Here is an 8,977-nt window from a genome sequence, read left to right as displayed (position 1 = left end):
CACACACACACACACACACACACACACAGAAACACACACACACACCCACACAGACTTATTTTCATTAGCAATGCATTGAAAAAAATCGATTAGATCGACCTTGACAGAGAAAATGTAATACTAATACTATGTACTATGTACTATGGATTATGTACTACGTATTATGTATTATGTATTATGTACTATGTACTACTACTGCAGATTAGGGCTGAGCTTTATGTTAGCCAACAACCATTATGTATAATCTTATTAAATCGTCAAATTAATGGCAAACGCAGGTTGCTGTATAGGTGGTTATTTTTGGTCAATATTGAAATCCTGATTATTTAACACCATTACTCATTGATTTTTGAAAAATATGTTAAATTTATTAATTTTTAAAGAACTGTGAGACCGTTAAACAAGGCGACAGTGAAAACACCTTCAACTGTGACAGCTCCCCTTAATTATTTTCCCATTTGCACTTTACTTTCTCAGTCAGAGAAGAACACAATAAGAGTTTTCTTGCAAACCGTAACATGCAAAATAACAAGTTTTTCTCCTCTTTGACTGTGTTTTTGTGATCATTAGGAGCCAAAATCATAAATCACCGTTTAAAAGTTGTGATTAACTGCACAGACCTGAGGTTTGTAAAATCTTATAAAATCAATAGATGAATGAATGGCAAACGCAAGGACGCCTGCGGAAGACTAATCATTAAACATTACAAGAAAAAGAAAGCGCAAAGAGCAAAGATATTATCTAATGTTGCACTTGTGTTGCTGTTTTATTAGTTTTTATTGTAAAGCCCCTTGTGACCCTTCTTGTCTATGAAAGGTGCGTTATAAATAAAGTTTACTTACTTACTTACTCACTAATGCATCACCTCAAAGCTGTTAAGACCTTAAAATCTGAAAATGTGTAATTTAAGACGTATTGGGGTCTGCGGGGAACTTGGCTAACACGCAGTTAAAATCTCTCTTTGTGGGCAAAAAGGATGAAATTGACATTAAAGTTGTAAAAGCAAATACAGGATGTGAAAGGATTCTCCTAAAAATACAACACAGATCTTGAGAATATGAGTCCCACGTGAGCTCCGACTTGTGATGAACCAAAACCACACGGCGACGGTTTAGTTTCTTCTACCGAAATGATCTAAAATCATCATTTGTTATCAGTGATTTGGGGAAAAATCAACTGCATGCATGAATGGGAGATTGTTTCAAGTCAGCTCAATTTTGTCTAAAAGTGTATTTATGTTGTAAATGAATTTAATGAAAAGTACCTGACTTTTTTTTTTTTATCTTTGCATTTATAGATTTTTTTTTTTAACTTCCCTCTCTAAATTTAGTATTTTGCAAAAACAAATATACATTTGTATCATTTTCTTCTCCATTTATCTGCCAATTCAGGAACATTCAGTATTTTGAATTTTATTCTTGTTAAGTGACCTTACCTGAGGTGTTTTTTTAGGTGTAACGTCCCAAGCTGTCCTCTGGTCTCTGAGGTGGAGATTAGAGAAGCTGCCACTCTTAAAAACAAGCCTGCATGGTTAAACCAGCCAATCACAGCAGCTGTGTGTTTTGGTGACCCTGCCGTACCCTCCCGGGCTCGGTTGGTTGTTTGTGTCACCGTCACATCTCTAAAACAGACTCTTTGGATTAGGATCAGTCATTTGCACTAATTGGACACATTTTTGTCCCTTTTTTCTGCACTTTTGATGCTTTTATTCCCATTTTTGACCCTTTTTTCTGCACTTTTGATGCTTTTATTCACATTTTTGTCCCTTTTTTCTGCACTTTTGATGCTTTTATTCACATTTTTGACAATTGTTTCTGCATTTTTGATGCTTTTATTCACATTTTTGTCCCTTTTTTCTGCACTTTTGATGCTTTTATTCACATTTTTGACCCTTTTTTCTGCACTTTTGATGCTTCTATTCACATTTGTGTCCCTTTTTTCTGCACTTTTGATGCTTTTATTCCCATTTTTGTCCTTTTCTGCACTTTTGATGCTTTTATTCACATTTTTGTCCATTTTTCTGCACTTTTGATGCTTTAATTCACATTTTTGACAATTGTTTCTGCACTTTTGATGCTTTTATTCACATTTTTGTCCCTTTTTTCTGCACTTTTGATGCTTTTATTCCAATTTTTGACCCTTTTTTCTGCACTTTTGATGCTTCTATTCACATTTGTGTCCCTTTTTTCTGCACTTTTGATGCTTTTATTCCCATTTTTGTCCTTTTCTGCACTTTTGATGCTTTTATTCACATTTTTGTCCATTTTTCTGCACTTTTGATGCTTTAATTCACATTTTTGACAATTGTTTCTGCACTTTTTATGCTTTTATTCACATTTTTGTCCCTATTATCAGTAGTTTTACTATTATTTTTGGAATTCACGGTCAATACATCTCATTACAGGAAATCATTAGAGCTGCAAAATGAATCCATTAATCAATTAGTTGTCAACTTTTAAACAAAAATCGCCAACTATTTTGATAAATCGATTAGTCGGTCTCAGTCATTTTTAAAGACAAAAAGGTAAAAAGTATTTGATTCCAGCTTGTTAAATGTGATTATTTTCTATTTTCTTCTCTCCTCTGTAGCAGTAAAGTGAATATCTTTGAGCTGTGGACACAACGAGACACTTGAGGACGTCATCTAGGGTTTTTGGGGAAACACTGATCCACATTTATCACCATTTTCTGACATTTTAGAGACCAAACAACTAATCAATTAATGAATCGAGAAAATATTCAACAGATCAGTCAACTATGAAAATAATGCTTAGTTGCAACCTTAGAAATTATACTTAATTTTTAAATAATGAATTAAACTGACTAATATTAGAGACTAATATAATGTACACTACCGGTCAGAGGTTTGGGGTCACTTAGAAATCTCCATACCACTCCATTATAGACAGAATACCAGCTGGGGGGGGGGATGACACGCAGCAAAGGGCCGCAGGCTGGATTCGAACCCGCGCCGCTGCAGGACTCAGCCAACATGAGTGAGCTATTGCCCCCCCCCCCCCCCCCCCCCCCCCCACGATTCATTGTTTTTTTAACCCTTGTGTTGTCTTCACTTCGGGGACCCCCTTGTGTCCCTCGGGTCAAATGAACCCGGGACTTATTTGGGGTTTTAAAAACAATTCTGAAATACAATTTTCCTTCATAATCTATTAACAAATATTGTCTTTATCTCAATTTCTAACAGCTGAGATAACATCTATGTTTAGGGAATGCATCAGTCTCTACTAGCACACTATTAAACATGGAAGTGGGGTTTGTTTTTTGTCATAAAGTTATAATTCATGTTAAAAATCCACTATGGACAAAACATAAGTGTCATATCCAGAATAATGTTCTGAGTCAGGAAGACATGTTTATCTCAGGAAATAAGGAAAGGACGCTGATTTTCAGGTAGGAAAAATGTAACTTGTTCCATTTTTCTTCTTCTAAAAATCTGAAATGGGTCGATTTGAACCGAATACCAAACAAGGGTTATTCCACAATATTTGCAACCTCTTTCCAAAAGTCAACGAGGAATTGTTATTTACAATATTAACCTCAAATAATCCATAACTGAGCATCACTGCTGCAACTGCACATCGGTTATTGTAAATATAATCTGCACATTTTTTCAGATCTACGATCAGATTTTTTAAACTAGCTATTTAAAAAAAAAAATTCCCTTCAACAAAACCCAAATATGTTCTCACAAGGATACAAAATGTGGTGAAATGCACAAAACAAGCTCTCATACTCAAGCTGTGGGTTCAACGGGCGGACAAAACATGAAAAAACACAACTGGGTGGGACTGGCACCGAAACCAGTTCACCACCTTCCCTTGACCCCTTTCTCAGGTTAGGCCACATTAGGGTCAAAAGGGATCACATCAAACTCTTGAGAACTGGTTCTCAAAGTTCCCACAAGCTTTTTGTCTCTTAAAGATCAAAGCTGAACTTGCATTTTATATTTAGATCATGTTCATTTATCATGTAGGATGTCTAACTGAGATCCAGATCTCTTCTACAAGGCAGACCTGACAGGAAACCACACGAGGCTTCATCTAACAATTATCTTTCATTAGAGACGCAAAGATTAAACCAATTAAACTATTAAATTAATCTCAAAATACTGTATTGGTCCGAATGTAAGACGACCCTGATTATTAGACAACACACACATAAACACATACACAGACACACATACATACATACACACATACACACACACACACAAACAAACAGACACATACCCACACACAAACACAAAAAGACACATACCCACACACACACGTAGACACACACACACACACACGTAGACACACACATACAGAAACACACAAATACACACACACACACACACACACACAAAGAGACACACACGTATACACACACACGTAGACACACACGTAGACACACACTTACACACACAAACAGACACATACCCACACACACACACGTATACACACACACACACACACGTAGACACACACACGTAGACACACACTTACACACACAAACAGACACATACCCACACACACACATACAGAAACACACATACATACACACACACACACACACACAGAAACACACACACACACACACACACACACTTATTTTCATTAGCGATGCAAAGAATAAATCGATTAGATGTCAAATATTAAATTAATCTCACACTACTGTATTATAAGACAACACACACATATACACAAACACATATACACATATACATACTTGCAAACAATACATACAGACAAACATACACGCATGCACATGCAGAAACACACATACACACACACACACACACACACACACACACACACACACAAGTGCACTAGGGTGCACAATTAAGAAATTATCACCATTCAAATCAAAAAACAATTCTCAATTTAAAAAAGTATTCAGAGTGTGTACTGTAGTACATGAAGTTACTTTTCCCGTGTGATAGTATAGACGCCATTACAAAGTGGTACAATGAACAATAAAATGTAATTAAAAAATAAATATGAGACTCGATTTTTGAAATTCTATGAATCTATTTTGAATCGGCAGAGCTTAAATCGATTCATTTAAATTAATGGATTCTTTTTACACAACCCTGAAGTACACACACACAGACTGACATGCTCATGATGCATTCAGGGACTACCACAACTGTACAACACATCACAACTGTGACAGTAAACAGCTATTTTTCACCAATATTCACATTTTTGTCCCTTTTTTCTGCACTTTCGATCCTTCTAGTCACATTTTTTTTCAATGCTATTTTTCACTAATATCACTAACACCAACTTATTACCACTAGTTTTACTAATATTTTTGGAATTCATGGTCAAAACATCTCATTATAGGAAATTATTAGAACTGCAAAGATGAAAGTTGTCAACTTTTAAATAAAAATCGCCAATTATTTTGATAATCGATTTGTCGGTTTGAGTCGTTTTTTATAGACAAAAGGTAACAAATTATTTGATTCCAGCGTGTTAAATGTGATTATTTTCTAGTTTCTTCTCTCCTCTGTTACAGTAAACTGAATATATTTGAGTGGTGGACACAACGAGACATTTGAGGATGTCATCTTAGGCTTTTTGGGAAACACTGATCCACATTTATCACCATTTTCTGACATTTTAGAGACCAAACAACGAATCTATTAATCGGAAAAACTAAGAGTATAATTGTCAGTTGAAGCCTGCAGAGATGCGAAAGCTACAGAGCATCAAACTACAGACGTTGGCACCCTGAGAACAGGGTGCAGCGGGTGGATGTGCATGGTTTCTGATGATGGGAACTGTTGGGCATGTTGACAGCTGGGCTGAGATGTTGACGAGTCCTGATCCACATTGTGGTTTTCTGAATCTGTGATTTTGACCCTGTTGCTTGCTTGTTTGTACGTGCGGTTGTTTTAAACTGATGTGAAACTGGCGACCTGCTATTCAACCCGGCAACACAGTCAGGCTGGTGGTGATTGGCTCCTTGGCATCATGGGGGACATTTTGATCACATCACCTTTGGATCCTAGATATGCATAACGTATTTATGGTTTTGAGTTGGATAGTTGGATATTATACTTTGTTTTTAAAGTTCAACACAAATAATTTATCAATGCTTTAATAATAATAATAATAATAATAATATATTTTTTGTTGATCCCAAGTGGGGAAATTACAATTAACACTCTGTTGTTATTACACACAGGCCTGAAATACACACATCAGGACCTATTTATGCACAAATGGAGTGATGTCAGAGTAGGGGGGGGTGCCAGCTGGACCAGCACCCTGAGCTGTTGGGGGGGGGGGGGTACGGTGCCTTGCTCAAGGGCACCCGGCAGTGCCGAGGAGGTCAAGTTGCATCTCTCCAGCTACCAATTTACACACAGTACTTTGGTTAATATGGGGACTTGAACCAACAACCCTCCGGTTCCCAACCCAACTCCCTACAGAGTGAGCTACCGTTTTACAAACTCTACTTTATAGATTGATCAGAACAATATTTTAATAATAATAATAATAATAATAACTTATCAGGTCCACAGTTACAGGTGTCAATAGGTCAGTAATATTTTTGCATTATGCAGTTGCACTTTATTAAGTTGCTAAAAGTTAAATGGCTCGTAATTTATAAAGCATTAAAAAGCATTTACGAACCATTAATAGGCCAAAAATTACAACCATTAAACTTGTTTATGTTGTTGTCACATTCCCAAAGAGCCAGTGTGCCTAAACTTCGGAAGATACGAAACTGCTTGCTATCTTCTAAATGTACTGTATGTAAAAAGCTTTTTTACGTGTCTTCTCGATTTGACAAATATTCAACAATTCTGATGCATTAAGTTGCATTTTTGTCTTTTAATACGTTCTGGGGTACTTTGAGAACATTACACAACAACATGCTGTATATAATAAGTCATTATGGATTATTAATCTACAACGACAATCTGCTCTTCACTTCTACTGTTTGCTACATGCTACGCAGTAGTTTGGAGAAGTACTTTAAGGAAGTATGTTTGTATAGATAACTATCTGGATTCTTGAATGTATGAATAAGTAACGGCTGGGTGTAAGATTAGGTTGTTTTTTTAAACTCGCTTTAAAAAAAGCGTATGTACTCGACACTGTAAAAAAATATGAATCACAATATTTTTGCTTAGAGCTGATATCAGGATTCACTGCCACGGTTTTATTGACCATGACAAAACAAAACAAAACGGAAGTACGAAATAATTTTGCACTTGTCATTAGTTTCTATTTCGTTTCAACTTTATGTTTTCAAATGCAGTTTCATTTTAATTAGTTTTTAAAGCAGGTTTGGTAGTTACGTTTTTTTTTTTTTTACATGCTTAGTTTTAGTTAGTTTTTAAAGCGGGTCTGCTAGTTAAGTTTAATTTTTTTTTATGTTTAGTTTTTATTAGTTTTTAAAGCGGGTTCGCTAGCTAAGTTTAGTCTTTTTAATGTTTAGTTTTTATTAGTTTTTAAAGCTGGTTGGCTTGTTAAGTTTAGTTTTTTTATGTTTAGTTGTTATAACTTTTTAAACCGGGGTTTCTAGTTAAGTTTAGTTTTTTATGTTTAGTTTTTATAACTTTTTAAAGCGGGTTTGCTAGTTAAGGTTAGTTTTTTATGTTTAGTTTTTATTCGTTTTTAAAGCAGGTTTGCTAGTCAAGTTTAGTTTTTTTTGTTCAAATGTTTAGTTTTAGTTTAGTTTTTAAAGCGGGTTTGCTAGTTAAGTTTAGTTTTTATATATTTGGTTAAGTTTAGTTTTTTATGTTTAGTTTTTATTCATTTTTAAAGCGGGTTTGCTAGTCAAGTTTAGTTTTTTTTATTTAAATGTTTAGTTTTAGTTTAGTTTTTAAAGCAGGTTTGCTAGTTAAGTTTAGTTTTTTTTTATTTGGTTAAGTTTAGTTTTTTATTTTTAGTTTTTATTCGTTTTTAAAGCGGGTTTGCTTGTCAAGTTTAGTTTTTTTTATTTAAATGTTTAGTTTTAGTTTAGTTTTTAAAGCGGGTTTGCTAGTTAAGTTTAGTTTTTTGTGTTTAGTTTTTATTTGTTTTTAAAGCGGGTTTGCTAGTCAAGTTTAGTTTTTTTTAGGTTTAGTTTTTATTTAGTTTTTAGCAGATTTTAAAGTGGGTTTGCTAGTTAAGTTTAGTTTTTTTATGTTTGGTTTTAGTTTATTTTTTAGTCGTTTTTAAAGCGGGTTTGCTAGTTAAGTTTACCGCCACTGTCACTTTTCACTGTGGCAGGTGGTCAAAAAGGTTAACTTCAGACCCTGATCCCAACCTCTCTGTCCTTTATTTTCATTGGCTATCCAGCTGCACATGCACGCTTGTGCATCGGTATCAGACACCGAAGGACAAGAGAACAATAGCGTCATTTATGGCGCCCGAACGGGCAAACGGGTTGTTATGGTTACATGCCCAACATGGCGGTGTATTTGCCCCTTAATGTTGAACCGTGTCATTTAAATCACTACCAATAAAACCAGCAAAGCTCGATACCCGGCCCTCATTCTCAAACTCAAACATTGCGACTGATATTTCAGACACAATGTCCCGCTGTTTCAAAGGCTTTCAATCTATGTACGGAAAGTTTCTGTCTCAGTATGACAGTGTGTACATGTGCAGCGGAGTAGTCTGCGGTGGTTTATTTGATGTGTGGACAGATAGTGTGTGGTGGTGTAAAGTTGTTTTTGTACACCCACCCGTGTGATATGAGTCATCTCCGTCTTTCTCTAACAGGCCCAGCGGAGGTTATTAGATTAAATCTGACTGTAAAAGGAAATTGGAAGATTAGAATCAGATACTTTATATGTCTAATTCACTTGTATTTCAACCCTTGTGTTTTCTTTCCAATTAAAAAAATGTGAACTGACCATTTTACCTGTGAAGAGTGTTGCATGGAACCTGCCATGCAACTTTGTTGACAATTTGGTTGAAAGAAGCCCAAATTTCTGATGTAGTAAACTTGAAAATGGGTCAAGTGTGAC

Source organism: Etheostoma cragini, chromosome 21 (genome assembly GCF_013103735.1).
Source record: "Etheostoma cragini isolate CJK2018 chromosome 21, CSU_Ecrag_1.0, whole genome shotgun sequence".
NCBI lineage: Eukaryota > Metazoa > Chordata > Actinopteri > Perciformes > Percidae > Etheostoma > Etheostoma cragini.
Note: the sequence above shows the minus strand (reverse complement) of the source record.